The following is a 16,357-nucleotide window of genomic DNA, read 5'->3' as shown; positions in this document are numbered from 1 at the left end:
AGCTAGACATTGGCCGTTTTAGTGCTTTGTTTCTTCTGCGCAGCTTGGACAAAGATCATTGCGGCTTTCGCGGTTCGAGTTGTGCAGTGAAGCCAGAGAGCCTCCTCCAACGGATCCCCGCGGGAAAGAGCGAGAGAAGAGCCGCGAGGGCTTCGAATGCGGCCAGCTCGCGTGTGGACGCGATCGTCTGCTGGTCGTCAGTTGGAGGGCTCCTTCCTTCTGTGCGGCTGGTTCCAAGTTGACGGTACGTGCTAGCTGTGTAGGACAGCGAAGAGGCTCGACGTTTGTGTGTGCGTAGATCTGCTAGAAAGCGCACGTGAAGAGCAGGAAGGGCTTTCAGAGCAGCCGGTTCTCGTGTTGGACAGTCGCCAGACATCCGCACTTTTAGTGCCTCAGCACCCGGACAGCTTGCAAAACACGGTTGTAACTGTCCCAGCGCAAGCTGTTCAGGAAAGCACAGAGATGCGATGTTGGTGTGCCTTTAGCGCTGCTAGCAAGAAGCCTCCGCAGCAGGCACTTGTCGTGCGGCAACAATCGTGCCTTCTACGATCTTTCTTAGCCTCTTTTCCTCCGGGCAGCAGGCTTTAGCTGATGTGAAGTGTTGGTGGACAAATCCTGCAGAGAAGCGAAGAGTCGCAATGCTTCTGGGCCGTTACCAAGAGCGAGTGAAGAGCAGCAAGAGCTTTCCGTGCTGACCCTTTTCACTTGGGAGATTAGCTAGACATTGGCCGTTTTAGTGCTTTGTTTCTTCTGCGCAGCTTGGACAAAGATCATTGCGGCTTTCGCGGTTCGAGTTGTGCAGCGAAGGCAGAGAGCCTCCTCCCACGGATCCCCGCGGGAAAGAGCGAGAGAAGAGCCGCGAGGGCTTCGAGTGCGGCCAGCTCGCGTGTGGCCGCGATCATCCGCTGGTCGTCGTTTGGAGGGCTCCTTCCTTCTGTGCGGCTGGTTCCAAGTTGACGGTACCTGCCAGCGTGCTAGCTGTGTAGGACAGCGAAGAGGCTCGACGTTTGTGTGTGCGTAGATCTGCTAGAAAGCGCACGTGAAGAGCAGGAAGGGCTTTCAGAGCAGCCGGTTCTCGTGTTGGACAGTCGCCAGACATCCGCACTTTTAGTGCCTCAGCACCCGGACAGCGTGCAAAACACGGTTGTAACTGTCCCAGCGCAAGCTGTTCAGGAAAGCACAGAGATACAATGTTGGTGTGCCTTTAGCGCTGCTAGCAAGAAGCCTCCGCAGCAGGCACTTCTCGTGCGGCAACAATCGTGCCTTCTACGATCTTTCTTAGCCTCTTTTCGTCCGGGCAGCCGGCTTTAGCTGATGTGAAGTGTTGGTGGGCAAATCCTGCAGAGAAGCGAAGAGTCGCAATGCTTCTGGGCCGTTACCAAGAGCGAGTGAAGAGCAGCAAGAGCTTTCCGTGCTGACCCTTTTCACTTGGGAGATTAGCTAGACATTGGCCGTTTTAGTGCTTTGTTTCTTCTGCGCAGCTTGGACAAAGATCATTGCGGCTTTCGCGGTTCGAGTTGTGCAGTGAAGCCAGAGAGCCTCCTCCAACGGATCCCCGCGGGAAAGAGCGAGAGAAGAGCCGCGAGGGCTTCGAATGCGGCCAGCTCGCGTGTGGACGCGATCGTCTGCTGGTCGTCGGTTGGAGGGCTCCTTCCTTCTGTGCGGCTGGTTCCAAGTTGACGGTACGTGCTAGCTGTGTAGGACAGCGAAGAGGCTCGACGTTTGTGTGTGCGTAGATCTGCTAGAAAGCGCACGTGAAGAGCAGGAAGGGCTTTCAGAGCAGCCGGTTCTCGTGTTGGACAGTCGCCAGACATCCGCACTTTTAGTGCCTCAGCACCCGGACAGCTTGCAAAACACGGTTGTAACTGTCCCAGCGCAAGCTGTTCAGGAAAGCACAGAGATACAATGTTGGTGTGCCTTTAGCGCTGCTAGCAAGAAGCCTCCGCAGCAGGCACTTCTCGTGCGGCAACAATCGTGCCTTCTACGATCTTTCTTAGCCTCTTTTCGTCCGGGCAGCCGGCTTTAGCTGATGTGAAGTGTTGGTGGGCAAATCCTGCAGAGAAGCGAAGAGTCGCAATGCTTCTGGGCCGTTACCAAGAGCGAGTGAAGAGCAGCAAGAGCTTTCCGTGCTGACCCTTTTCACTTGGGAGATTAGCTAGACATTGGCCGTTTTAGTGCTTTGTTTCTTCTGCGCAGCTTGGACAAAGATCATTGCGGCTTTCGCGGTTCGAGTTGTGCAGCGAAGGCAGAGAGCCTCCTCCAACGGATCCCCGCGGGAAAGAGCGAGAGAAGAGCCGCGAGGGCTTCGAGTGCGGCCAGCTCGCGTGTGGCCGCGATCGTCTGCTGGTCGTCGGTTGGAGGGCTCCTTCCTTCTGTGCGGCTGGTTCCAAGTTGACGGTACGTGCTAGCTGTGTAGGACAGCGAAGAGGCTCGACGTTTGTGTGTGCGTAGATCTGCTAGAAAGCGCACGTGAAGAGCAGGAAGGGCTTTCAGAGCAGCCGGTTCTCGTGTTGGACAGTCGCCAGACATCCGCACTTTTAGTGCCTCAGCACCCGGACAGCGTGCAAAACACGGTTGTAACTGTCCCAGCGCAAGCTGTTCAGGAAAGCACAGAGATACAATGTTGGTGTGCCTTTAGCGCTGCTAGCAAGAAGCCTCCGCAGCAGGCACTTCTCGTGCGGCAACAATCGTGCCTTCTACGATCTTTCTTAGCCTCTTTTCCTCCGGGCAGCAGGCTTTAGCTGATGTGAAGTGTTGGTGGACAAATCCTGCAGAGAAGCGAAGAGTCGCAATGCTTCTGGGCCGTTACCAAGAGCGAGTGAAGAGCAGCAAGAGCTTTCCGTGCTGACCCTTTTCACTTGGGAGATTAGCTAGACATTGGCCGTTTTAGTGCTTTGTTTCTTCTGCGCAGCTTGGACAAAGATCATTGCGGCTTTCGCGGTTCGAGTTGTGCAGCGAAGGCAGAGAGCCTCCTCCCACGGATCCCCGCGGGAAAGAGCGAGAGAAGAGCCGCGAGGGCTTCGAGTGCGGCCAGCTCGCGTGTGGCCGCGATCGTCTGCTGGTCGTCGGTTGGAGGGCTCCTTCCTTCTGTGCGGCTGGTTCCAAGTTGACGGTACGTGCTAGCTGTGTAGGACAGCGAAGAGGCTCGACGTTTGTGTGTGCGTAGATCTGCTAGGAAGCGCACGTGAAGAGCAGGAAGGGCTTTCAGAGCAGCCGGTTCTCGTGTTGGACAGTCGCCAGACATCCGCACTTTTAGTGCCTCAGCACCCGGACAGCGTGCAAAACACGGTTGTAACTGTCCCAGCGCAAGCTGTTCAGGAAAGCACAGAGATACAATGTTGGTGTGCCTTTAGCGCTGCTAGCAAGAAGCCTCCGCAGCAGGCACTTCTCGTGCGGCAACAATCGTGCCTTCTACGATCTTTCTTAGCCTCTTTTCGTCCGGGCAGCCGGCTTTAGCTGATGTGAAGTGTTGGTGGGCAAATCCTGCAGAGAAGCGAAGAGTCGCAATGCTTCTGGGCCGTTACCAAGAGCGAGTGAAGAGCAGCAAGAGCTTTCCGTGCTGACCCTTTTCACTTGGGAGATTAGCTAGACATTGGCCGTTTTAGTGCTTTGTTTCTTCTGCGCAGCTTGGACAAAGATCATTGCGGCTTTCGCGGTTCGAGTTGTGCAGTGAAGCCAGAGAGCCTCCTCCAACGGATCCCCGCGGGAAAGAGCGAGAGAAGAGCCGCGAGGGCTTCGAATGCGGCCAGCTCGCGTGTGGACGCGATCGTCTGCTGGTCGTCGGTTGGAGGGCTCCTTCCTTCTGTGCGGCTGGTTCCAAGTTGACGGTACGTGCTAGCTGTGTAGGACAGCGAAGAGGCTCGACGTTTGTGTGTGCGTAGATCTGCTAGAAAGCGCACGTGAAGAGCAGGAAGGGCTTTCAGAGCAGCCGGTTCTCGTGTTGGACAGTCGCCAGACATCCGCACTTTTAGTGCCTCAGTACCCGGACAGCTTGCAAAACACGGTTGTAACTGTCCCAGCGCAAGCTGTTCAGGAAAGCACAGAGATACAATGTTGGTGTGCCTTTAGCGCTGCTAGCAAGAAGCCTCCGCAGCAGGCACTTGTCGTGCGGCAACAATCGTGCCTTCTACGATCTTTCTTAGCCTCTTTTCGTCCGGGCAGCCGGCTTTAGCTGATGTGAAGTGTTGGTGGGCAAATCCTGCAGAGAAGCGAAGAGTCGCAATGCTTCTGGGCCGTTACCAAGAGCGAGTGAAGAGCAGCAAGAGCTTTCCGTGCTGACCCTTTTCACTTGGGAGATTAGCTAGACATTGGCCGTTTTAGTGCTTTGTTTCTTCTGCGCAGCTTGGACAAAGATCATTGCGGCTTTCGCGGTTCGAGTTGTGCAGCGAAGGCAGAGAGCCTCCTCGCCCGGATCTCCGGAGCTCTGCGGAAAGAGCGAGAGATGAGCCGCGAGGGCTTCGAGTGCGACCAGCTCGCGTGTGGCCTCGATCGTCGGCTGTTCGTCGGTTGGAGGGCTCCTTCCTTCTGTGCGGCTGGTTCCAAGTTGACGGTACGTGCTAGCTGTGTAGGACAGCGAAGAGGCTCGACGTTTGTGTGTGCGTAGATCTGCTAGAAAGCGCACGTGAAGAGCAGGAAGGGCTTTCAGAGCAGCCGGTTCTCGTGTTGGACAGTCGCCAGACATCCGCACTTTTAGTGCCTCAGTACCCGGACAGCTTGCAAAACACGGTTGTAACTGTCCCAGCGCAAGCTGTTCAGGAAAGCACAGAGATGCGATGTTGGTGTGCCTTTAGCGCTGCTAGCAAGAAGCCTCCGCAGCAGGCACTTCTCGTGCGGCAACAATCGTGCCTTCTACGATCTTTCTTAGCCTCTTTTCGTCCGGGCAGCCGGCTTTAGCTGATGTGAAGTGTTGGTGGGCAAATCCTGCAGAGAAGCGAAGAGTCGCAATGCTTCTGGGCCGTTACCAAGAGCGAGTGAAGAGCAGCAAGAGCTTTCCGTGCTGACCCTTTTCACTTGGGAGATTAGCTAGACATTGGCCGTTTTAGTGCTTTGTTTCTTCTGCGCAGCTTGGACAAAGATCATTGCGGCTTTCGCGGTTCGAGTTGTGCAGCGAAGGCAGAGAGCCTCCTCCCACGGATCCCCGCGGGAAAGAGCGAGAGAAGAGCCGCGAGGGCTTCGAGTGCGGCCAGCTCGCGTGTGGCCGCGATCATCCGCTGGTCGTCGGTTGGAGGGCTCCTTCCTTCTGTGCGGCTGGTTCCAAGTTGACGGTACCTGCCAGCGTGCTAGCTGTGTAGGACAGCGAAGAGGCTCGACGTTTGTGTGTGCGTAGATCTGCTAGAAAGCGCACGTGAAGAGCAGGAAGGGCTTTCAGAGCAGCCGGTTCTCGTGTTGGACAGTCGCCAGACATCCGCACTTTTAGTGCCTCAGCACCCGGACAGCGTGCAAAACACGGTTGTAACTGTCCCAGCGCAAGCTGTTCAGGAAAGCACAGAGATGCGATGTTGGTGTGCCTTTAGCGCTGCTAGCAAGAAGCCTCCGCAGCAGGCACTTGTCGTGCGGCAACAATCGTGCCTTCTACGATCTTTCTTAGCCTCTTTTCCTCCGGGCAGCAGGCTTTAGCTGATGTGAAGTGTTGGTGGACAAATCCTGCAGAGAAGCGAAGAGTCGCAATGCTTCTGGGCCGTTACCAAGAGCGAGTGAAGAGCAGCAAGAGCTTTCCGTGCTGACCCTTTTCACTTGGGAGATTAGCTAGACATTGGCCGTTTTAGTGCTTTGTTTCTTCTGCGCAGCTTGGACAAAGATCATTGCGGCTTTCGCGGTTCGAGTTGTGCAGCGAAGGCAGAGAGCCTCCTCCCACGGATCCCCGCGGGAAAGAGCGAGAGAAGAGCCGCGAGGGCTTCGAGTGCGGCCAGCTCGCGTGTGGCCTCGATCGTCTGCTGGTCGTCGGTTGGAGGGCTCCTTCCTTCTGTGCGGCTGGTTCCAAGTTGACGGTACCTGCCAGCGTGCTAGCTGTGTAGGACAGCGAAGAAGCTCGACGTTTGTGTGTGCGTAGATCTGCTAGAAAGCGCACGTGAAGAGCAGGAAGGGCTTTCAGAGCAGCCGGTTCTCGTGTTGGACAGTCGCCAGACATCCGCACTTTTAGTGCCTCAGCACCCGGACAGCTTGCAAAACACGGTTGTAACTGTCCCAGCGCAAGCTGTTCAGGAAAGCACAGAGATACAATGTTGGTGTGCCTTTAGCGCTGCTAGCAAGAAGCCTCCGCAGCAGGCACTTCTCGTGCGGCAACAATCGTGCCTTCTACGATCTTTCTTAGCCTCGTTTCGTCCGGGCAGCCGGCTTTAGCTGATGTGAAGTGTTGGTGGGCAAATCCTGCAGAGAAGCGAAGAGTCGCAATGCTTCTGGGCCGTTACGAAGAGCGAGTGAAGAGCAGCAAGAGCTTTCCGTGCTGACCCTTTTCACTTGGGAGATTAGCTAGACATTGGCCGTTTTAGTGCTTTGTTTCTTCTGCGCAGCTTGGACAAAGATCATTGCGGCTTTCGCGGTTCGAGTTGTGCAGCGAAGGCAGAGAGCCTCCTCGCCCGGATCTCCGGAGCTCTGAGGAAAGAGCGAGAGATGAGTCGCGAGGGCTTCGAGTGCGACCAGCTCGCGTGTGGCCTCGATCGTCGGCTGGTCGTCGGTTGGAGGGCTCCTTCCTTCTGTGCGGCTGGTTCCAAGTTGACGGTACCTGCCAGCGTGCTAGCTGTGTAGGACAGCGAAGAGGCTCGACGTTTGTGTGTGCGTAGATCTGCTAGAAAGCGCACGTGAAGAGCAGGAAGGGCTTTCAGAGCAGCCGGTTCTCGTGTTGGACAGTCGCCAGACATCCGCACTTTTAGTGCCTCAGCACCCGGACAGCTTGCAAAACACGGTTGTAACTGTCCCAGCGCAAGCTGTTCAGGAAAGCACAGAGATACAATGTTGGTGTGCCTTTAGCGCTGCTAGCAAGAAGCCTCCGCAGCAGGCACTTCTCGTGCGGCAACAATCGTGCCTTCTACGATCTTTCATAGCCTCTTTTCGTCCGGGCAGCCGGCTTTAGCTGATGTGAAGTGTTGGTGGGCAAATCCTGCAGAGAAGCGAAGAGTCGCAATGCTTCTGGGCCGTTACCAAGAGCGAGTGAAGAGCAGCAAGAGCTTTCCGTGCTGACCCTTTTCACTTGGGAGATTAGCTAGACATTGGCCGTTTTAGTGCTTTGTTTCTTCTGCGCAGCTTGGACAAAGATCATTGCGGCTTTCGCGGTTCGAGTTGTGCAGTGAAGCCAGAGAGCCTCCTCCCACGGATCCCCGCGGGAAAGAGCGAGAGAAGAGCCGCGAGGGCTTCGAGTGCGGCCAGCTCGCGTGTGGCCGCGATCGTCTGCTGGTCGTCGGTTGGAGGGCTCCTTCCTTCTGTGCGGCTGGTTCCAAGTTGACGGTACGTGCTAGCTGTGTAGGACAGCGAAGAGGCTCGACGTTTGTGTGTGCGTAGATCTGCTAGAAAGCGCACGTGAAGAGCAGGAAGGGCTTTCAGAGCAGCCGGTTCTCGTGTTGGACAGTCGCCAGACATCCGCACTTTTAGTGCCTCAGCACCCGGACAGCGTGCAAAACACGGTTGTAACTGTCCCAGCGCAAGCTGTTCAGGAAAGCACAGAGATACAATGTTGGTGTGCCTTTAGCGCTGCTAGCAAGAAGCCTCCGCAGCAGGCACTTCTCGTGCGGCAACAATCGTGCCTTCTACGATCTTTCTTAGCCTCTTTTCCTCCGGGCAGCAGGCTTTAGCTGATGTGAAGTGTTGGTGGACAAATCCTGCAGAGAAGCGAAGAGTCGCAATGCTTCTGGGCCGTTACCAAGAGCGAGTGAAGAGCAGCAAGAGCTTTCCGTGCTGACCCTTTTCACTTGGGAGATTAGCTAGACATTAGCCGTTTTAGTGCTTTGTTTCTTCTGCGCAGCTTGGACAAAGATCATTGCGGCTTTCGCGGTTCGAGTTGCGCAGCAAAGGCAGGGAGCCTCCTCGCACGGATCTCGGAGCTCTGCGGAAAGAGCGAGAGATGAGCCGCGAGGGCTTCGAGTGCGACCAGCTCGCGTGTGGCCGCGATCATCCGCTGGTCGTCGGTTGGAGGGCTCCTTCCTTCTGTGCGGCTGCTTCCAAGTTGACGGTACCTGCCAGCGTGCTAGCTGTGTAGGACAGCGAAAAGGCTCGACGTTTGTGTGTGCGTAGATCTGCTAGAAAGCGCACGTGAAGAGCAGGAAGGGCTTTCAGAGCAGCCGGTTCTCGTGTTGGACAGTCGCCAGACATCCGCACTTTTAGTGCCTCAGCACCCGGACAGCTTGCAAAACACGGTTGTAACTGTCCCAGCGCAAGCTGTTCAGGAAAGCACAGAGATACAATGTTGGTGTGCCTTTAGCGCTGCTAGCAAGAAGCCTCCGCAGCAGGCACTTCTCGTGCGGCAACAATCGTGCCTTCTACGATCTTTCTTAGCCTCGTTTCGTCCGGGCAGCCGGCTTTAGCTGATGTGAAGTGTTGGTGGGCAAATCCTGCAGAGAAGCGAAGAGTCGCAATGCTTCTGGGCCGTTACGAAGAGCGAGTGAAGAGCAGCAAGAGCTTTCCGTGCTGACCCTTTTCACTTGGGAGATTAGCTAGACATTGGCCGTTTTAGTGCTTTGTTTCTTCTGCGCAGCTTGGACAAAGATCATTGCGGCTTTCGCGGTTCGAGTTGTGCAGCGAAGGCAGAGAGCCTCCTCGCCCGGATCTCCGGAGCTCTGAGGAAAGAGCGAGAGATGAGTCGCGAGGGCTTCGAGTGCGACCAGCTCGCGTGTGGCCTCGATCGTCGGCTGGTCGTCGGTTGGAGGGCTCCTTCCTTCTGTGCGGCTGGTTCCAAGTTGACGGTACCTGCCAGCGTGCTAGCTGTGTAGGACAGCGAAGAGGCTCGACGTTTGTGTGTGCGTAGATCTGCTAGAAAGCGCACGTGAAGAGCAGGAAGGGCTTTCAGAGCAGCCGGTTCTCGTGTTGGACAGTCGCCAGACATCCGCACTTTTAGTGCCTCAGCACCCGGACAGCTTGCAAAACACGGTTGTAACTGTCCCAGCGCAAGCTGTTCAGGAAAGCACAGAGATACAATGTTGGTGTGCCTTTAGCGCTGCTAGCAAGAAGCCTCCGCAGCAGGCACTTCTCGTGCGGCAACAATCGTGCCTTCTACGATCTTTCATAGCCTCTTTTCGTCCGGGCAGCCGGCTTTAGCTGATGTGAAGTGTTGGTGGGCAAATCCTGCAGAGAAGCGAAGAGTCGCAATGCTTCTGGGCCGTTACCAAGAGCGAGTGAAGAGCAGCAAGAGCTTTCCGTGCTGACCCTTTTCACTTGGGAGATTAGCTAGACATTGGCCGTTTTAGTGCTTTGTTTCTTCTGCGCAGCTTGGACAAAGATCATTGCGGCTTTCGCGGTTCGAGTTGTGCAGCGAAGGCAGAGAGCCTCCTCGCCCGGATCTCCGGAGCTCTGAGGAAAGAGCGAGAGATGAGTCGCGAGGGCTTCGAGTGCGACCAGCTCGCGTGTGGCCTCGATCGTCGGCTGGTCGTCGGTTGGAGGGCTCCTTCCTTCTGTGCGGCTGGTTCCAAGTTGACGGTACCTGCCAGCGTGCTAGCTGTGTAGGACAGCGAAGAGGCTCGACGTTTGTGTGTGCGTAGATCTGCTAGAAAGCGCACGTGAAGAGCAGGAAGGGCTTTCAGAGCAGCCGGTTCTCGTGTTGGACAGTCGCCAGACATCCGCACTTTTAGTGCCTCAGCACCCGGACAGCTTGCAAAACACGGTTGTAACTGTCCCAGCGCAAGCTGTTCAGGAAAGCACAGAGATACAATGTTGGTGTGCCTTTAGCGCTGCTAGCAAGAAGCCTCCGCAGCAGGCACTTCTCGTGCGGCAACAATCGTGCCTTCTACGATCTTTCATAGCCTCTTTTCGTCCGGGCAGCCGGCTTTAGCTGATGTGAAGTGTTGGTGGGCAAATCCTGCAGAGAAGCGAAGAGTCGCAATGCTTCTGGGCCGTTACCAAGAGCGAGTGAAGAGCAGCAAGAGCTTTCCGTGCTGACCCTTTTCACTTGGGAGATTAGCTAGACATTGGCCGTTTTAGTGCTTTGTTTCTTCTGCGCAGCTTGGACAAAGATCATTGCGGCTTTCGCGGTTCGAGTTGTGCAGTGAAGCCAGAGAGCCTCCTCCCACGGATCCCCGCGGGAAAGAGCGAGAGAAGAGCCGCGAGGGCTTCGAGTGCGGCCAGCTCGCGTGTGGCCGCGATCGTCTGCTGGTCGTCGGTTGGAGGGCTCCTTCCTTCTGTGCGGCTGGTTCCAAGTTGACGGTACGTGCTAGCTGTGTAGGACAGCGAAGAGGCTCGACGTTTGTGTGTGCGTAGATCTGCTAGAAAGCGCACGTGAAGAGCAGGAAGGGCTTTCAGAGCAGCCGGTTCTCGTGTTGGACAGTCGCCAGACATCCGCACTTTTAGTGCCTCAGCACCCGGACAGCGTGCAAAACACGGTTGTAACTGTCCCAGCGCAAGCTGTTCAGGAAAGCACAGAGATACAATGTTGGTGTGCCTTTAGCGCTGCTAGCAAGAAGCCTCCGCAGCAGGCACTTCTCGTGCGGCAACAATCGTGCCTTCTACGATCTTTCTTAGCCTCTTTTCCTCCGGGCAGCAGGCTTTAGCTGATGTGAAGTGTTGGTGGACAAATCCTGCAGAGAAGCGAAGAGTCGCAATGCTTCTGGGCCGTTACCAAGAGCGAGTGAAGAGCAGCAAGAGCTTTCCGTGCTGACCCTTTTCACTTGGGAGATTAGCTAGACATTAGCCGTTTTAGTGCTTTGTTTCTTCTGCGCAGCTTGGACAAAGATCATTGCGGCTTTCGCGGTTCGAGTTGCGCAGCAAAGGCAGGGAGCCTCCTCGCACGGATCTCGGAGCTCTGCGGAAAGAGCGAGAGATGAGCCGCGAGGGCTTCGAGTGCGACCAGCTCGCGTGTGGCCGCGATCATCCGCTGGTCGTCGGTTGGAGGGCTCCTTCCTTCTGTGCGGCTGCTTCCAAGTTGACGGTACCTGCCAGCGTGCTAGCTGTGTAGGACAGCGAAAAGGCTCGACGTTTGTGTGTGCGTAGATCTGCTAGAAAGCGCACGTGAAGAGCAGGAAGGGCTTTCAGAGCAGCCGGTTCTCGTGTTGGACAGTCGCCAGACATCCGCACTTTTAGTGCCTCAGCACCCGGACAGCTTGCAAAACACGGTTGTAACTGTCCCAGCGCAAGCTGTTCAGGAAAGCACAGAGATACAATGTTGGTGTGCCTTTAGCGCTGCTAGCAAGAAGCCTCCGCAGCAGGCACTTCTCGTGCGGCAACAATCGTGCCTTCTACGATCTTTCTTAGCCTCTTTTCGTCCGGGCAGCCGGCTTTAGCTGATGTGAAGTGTTGGTGGGCAAATCCTGCAGAGAAGCGAAGAGTCGCAATGCTTCTGGGCCGTTACCAAGAGCGAGTGAAGAGCAGCAAGAGCTTTCCGTGCTGACCCTTTTCACTTGGGAGATTAGCTAGACATTGGCCGTTTTAGTGCTTTGTTTCTTCTGCGCAGCTTGGACAAAGATCATTGCGGCTTTCGCGGTTCGAGTTGTGCAGCGAAGGCAGAGAGCCTCCTCCCACGGATCCCCGCGGGAAAGAGCGAGAGAAGAGCCGCGAGGGCTTCGAGTGCGGCCAGCTCGCGTGTGGCCGCGATCGTCTGCTGGTCGTCGGTTGGAGGGCTCCTTCCTTCTGTGCGGCTGGTTCCAAGTTGACGGTACGTGCTAGCTGTGTAGGACAGCGAAAAGGCTCGACGTTTGTGTGTGCGTAGATCTGCTAGAAAGCGCACGTGAAGAGCAGGAAGGGCTTTCAGAGCAGCCGGTTCTCGTGTTGGACAGTCGCCAGACATCCACACTTTTAGTGCCTCAGCACCCGGACAGCTTGCAAAACACGGTTGTAACTGTCCCAGCGCAAGCTGTTCAGGAAAGCACAGAGATACAATGTTGGTGTGCCTTTAGCGCTGCTAGCAAGAAGCCTCCGCAGCAGGCACTTGTCGTGCGGCAACAATCGTGCCTTCTACGATCTTTCTTAGCCTCTTTTCGTCCGGGCAGCCGGCTTTAGCTGATGTGAAGTGTTGGTGGGCAAATCCTGCAGAGAAGCGAAGAGTCGCAATGCTTCTGGGCCGTTACCAAGAGCGAGTGAAGAGCAGCAAGAGCTTTCCGTGCTGACCCTTTTCACTTGGGAGATTAGCTAGACATTGGCCGTTTTAGTGCTTTGTTTCTTCTGCGCAGCTTGGACAAAGATCATTGCGGCTTTCGCGGTTCGAGTTGTGCAGCGAAGGCAGAGAGCCTCCTCGCCCGGATCTCCGGAGCTCTGCGGAAAGAGCGAGAGATGAGCCGCGAGGGCTTCGAGTGCGACCAGCTCGCGTGTGGCCTCGATCGTCGGCTGTTCGTCGGTTGGAGGGCTCCTTCCTTCTGTGCGGCTGCTTCCAAGTTGACGGTACGTGCTAGCTGTGTAGGACAGCGAAGAGGCTCGACGTTTGTGTGTGCGTAGATCTGCTAGAAAGCGCACGTGAAGAGCAGGAAGGGCTTTCAGAGCAGCCGGTTCTCGTGTTGGACAGTCGCCAGACATCCGCACTTTTAGTGCCTCAGTACCCGGACAGCTTGCAAAACACGGTTGTAACTGTCCCAGCGCAAGCTGTTCAGGAAAGCACAGAGATGCGATGTTGGTGTGCCTTTAGCGCTGCTAGCAAGAAGCCTCCGCAGCAGGCACTTGTCCTGCGGCAACAATCGTGCCTTCTACGATCTTTCTTAGCCTCTTTTCGTCCGGGCAGCCGGCTTTAGCTGATGTGAAGTGTTGGTGGGCAAATCCTGCAGAGAAGCGAAGAGTCGCAATGCTTCTGGGCCGTTACCAAGAGCGAGTGAAGAGCAGCAAGAGCTTTCCGTGCTGACCCTTTTCACTTGGGAGATTAGCTAGACATTGGCCGTTTTAGTGCTTTGTTTCTTCTGCGCAGCTTGGACAAAGATCATTGCGGCTTTCGCGGTTCGAGTTGTGCAGCGAAGGCAGAGAGCCTCCTCCAACGGATCCCCGCGGGAAAGAGCGAGAGAAGAGCCGCGAGGGCTTCGAGTGCGGCCAGCTCGCGTGTGGCCGCGATCATCCGCTGGTCGTCGGTTGGAGGGCTCCTTCCTTCTGTGCGGCTGCTTCCAAGTTGACGGTACCTGCCAGCGTGCTAGCTGTGTAGGACAGCGAAGAGGCTCGACGTTTGTGTGTGCGTAGATCTGCTAGAAAGCGCACGTGAAGAGCAGGAAGGGCTTTCAGAGCAGCCGGTTCTCGTGTTGGACAGTCGCCAGACATCCGCACTTTTAGTGCCTCAGCACCCGGACAGCGTGCAAAACACGGTTGTAACTGTCCCAGCGCAAGCTGTTCAGGAAAGCACAGAGATACAATGTTGGTGTGCCTTTAGCGCTGCTAGCAAGAAGCCTCCGCAGCAGGCACTTCTCGTGCGGCAACAATCGTGCCTTCTACGATCTTTCTTAGCCTCTTTTCGTCCGGGCAGCCGGCTTTAGCTGATGTGAAGTGTTGGTGGGCAAATCCTGCAGAGAAGCGAAGAGTCGCAATGCTTCTGGGCCGTTACCAAGAGCGAGTGAAGAGCAGCAAGAGCTTTCCGTGCTGACCCTTTTCACTTGGGAGATTAGCTAGACATTGGCCGTTTTAGTGCTTTGTTTCTTCTGCGCAGCTTGGACAAAGATCATTGCGGCTTTCGCGGTTCGAGTTGTGCAGCAAAGGCAGGGAGCCTCCTCGCCCGGATCTCGGAGCTCTGCGGAAAGAGGGAGAGATGAGCCGCGAGGGCTTCGAGTGCGACCAGCTCGCGTGTGGCCGCGATCATCCGCTGGTCGTCGGTTGGAGGGCTCCTTCCTTCTGTGCGGCTGGTTCCAAGTTGACGGTACCTGCCAGCGTGCTAGCTGTGTAGGACAGCGAAAAGGCTCGACGTCTGTGTGTGCGTAGATCTGCTAGAAAGCGCACGTGAAGAGCAGGAAGGGCTTTCAGAGCAGCCGGTTCTCGTGTTGGACAGTCGCCAGACATCCGCACTTTTAGTGCCTCAGTACCCGGACAGCTTGCAAAACACGGTTGTAACTGTCCCAGCGCAAGCTGTTCAGGAAAGCACAGAGATGCGATGTTGGTGTGCCTTTAGCGCTGCTCGCAAGAAGCCTCCGCAGCAGGCACTTCTCGTGCGGCAACAATCGTGCCTTCTACGATCTTTCTTAGCCTCTTTTCGTCCGGGCAGCAGGCTTTAGCTGATGTGAAGTGTTGGTGGGCAAATCCTGCAGAGAAGCGAAGAGTCGCAATGCTTCTGGGCCGTTACCAAGAGCGAGTGAAGAGCAGCAAGAGCTTTCCGTGCTGACCCTTTTCACTTGGGAGATTAGCTAGACATTGGCCGTTTTAGTGCTTTGTTTCTTCTGCGCAGCTTGGACAAAGATCATTGCGGCTTTCGCGGTTCGAGTTGTGCAGCGAAGGCAGAGAGCCTCCTCCCACGGATCCCCGCGGGAAAGAGCGAGAGAAGAGCCGCGAGGGCTTCGAATGCGGCCAGCTCGCGTGTGGCCGCGATCGTCGGCTGTTCGTCGGTTGGAGGGCTCCTTCCTTCTGTGCGGCTGCTTCCAAGTTGACGGTACGTGCTAGCTGTGTAGGACAGCGAAGAGGCTCGACGTTTGTGTGTGCGTAGATCTGCTAGAAAGCGCACGTGAAGAGCAGGAAGGGCTTTCAGAGCAGCCTGTTCTCGTGTTGGACAGTCGCCAGACATCCGCACTTTTAGTGCCTCAGCACCCGGACAGCGTGCAAAACACGGTTGTAACTGTCCCAGCGCAAGCTGTTCAGGAAAGCACAGAGATACAATGTTGGTGTGCCTTTAGCGCTGCTAGCAAGAAGCCTCCGCAGCAGGCACTTGTCGTGCGGCAACAATCGTGCCTTCTACGATCTTTCTTAGCCTCTTTTCCTCCGGGCAGCCGGCTTTAGCTGATGTGAAGTGTTGGTGGGCAAATCCTGCAGAGAAGCGAAGAGTCGCAATGCTTCTGGGCCGTTACCAAGAGCGAGTGAAGAGCAGCAAGAGCTTTCCGTGCTGACCCTTTTCACTTGGGAGATTAGCTAGACATTGGCCGTTTTAGTGCTTTGTTTCTTCTGCGCAGCTTGGACAAAGATCATTGCGGCTTTCGCGGTTCGAGTTGTGCAGCGAAGGCAGAGAGCCTCCTCGCCCGGATCTCCGGAGCTCTGCGGAAAGAGCGAGAGATGAGCCGCGAGGGCTTCGAGTGCGACCAGCTCGCGTGTGGCCTCGATCGTCGGCTGTTCGTCGGTTGGAGGGCTCCTTCCTTCTGTGCGGCTGCTTCCAAGTTGACGGTACGTGCTAGCTGTGTAGGACAGCGAAGAGGCTCGACGTTTGTGTGTGCGTAGATCTGCTAGAAAGCGCACGTGAAGAGCAGGAAGGGCTTTCAGAGCAGCCGGTTCTCGTGTTGGACAGTCGCCAGACATCCGCACTTTTAGTGCCTCAGTACCCGGACAGCTTGCAAAACACGGTTGTAACTGTCCCAGCGCAAGCTGTTCAGGAAAGCACAGAGATGCGATGTTGGTGTGCCTTTAGCGCTGCTAGCAAGAAGCCTCCGCAGCAGGCACTTGTCCTGCGGCAACAATCGTGCCTTCTACGATCTTTCTTAGCCTCTTTTCGTCCGGGCAGCAGGCTTTAGCTGATGTGAAGTGTTGGTGGGCAAATCCTGCAGAGAAGCGAAGAGTCGCAATGCTTCTGGGCCGTTACCAAGAGCGAGTGAAGAGCAGCAAGAGCTTTCCGTGCTGACCCTTTTCACTTGGGAGATTAGCTAGACATTGGCCGTTTTAGTGCTTTGTTTCTTCTGCGCAGCTTGGACAAAGATCATTGCGGCTTTCGCGGTTCGAGTTGTGCAGCAAAGGCAGGGAGCCTCCTCGCCCGGATCTCGGAGCTCTGCGGAAAGAGGGAGAGATGAGCCGCGAGGGCTTCGAGTGCGACCAGCTCGCGTGTGGCCGCGATCATCCGCTGGTCGTCGGTTGGAGGGCTCCTTCCTTCTGTGCGGCTGCTTCCAAGTTGACGGTACCTGCCAGCGTGCTAGCTGTGTAGGACAGCGAAAAGGCTCGACGTTTGTGTGTGCGTAGATCTGCTAGAAAGCGCACGTGAAGAGCAGGAAGGGCTTTCAGAGCAGCCGGTTCTCGTGTTGGACAGTCGCCAGACATCCGCACTTTTAGTGCCTCAGTACCCGGACAGCTTGCAAAACACGGTTGTAACTGTCCCAGCGCAAGCTGTTCAGGAAAGCACAGAGATGCGATGTTG

Source organism: Chlamydotis macqueenii, chromosome 2, assembly GCF_036417535.1.
Source record: "Chlamydotis macqueenii isolate bChlMac1 chromosome 2, bChlMac1.mat, whole genome shotgun sequence".
Lineage (NCBI taxonomy): Eukaryota > Metazoa > Chordata > Aves > Otidiformes > Otididae > Chlamydotis > Chlamydotis macqueenii.
The sequence above is the reverse complement of the archived record's forward strand: the minus strand, read 5'-3'. Positions refer to the sequence as shown.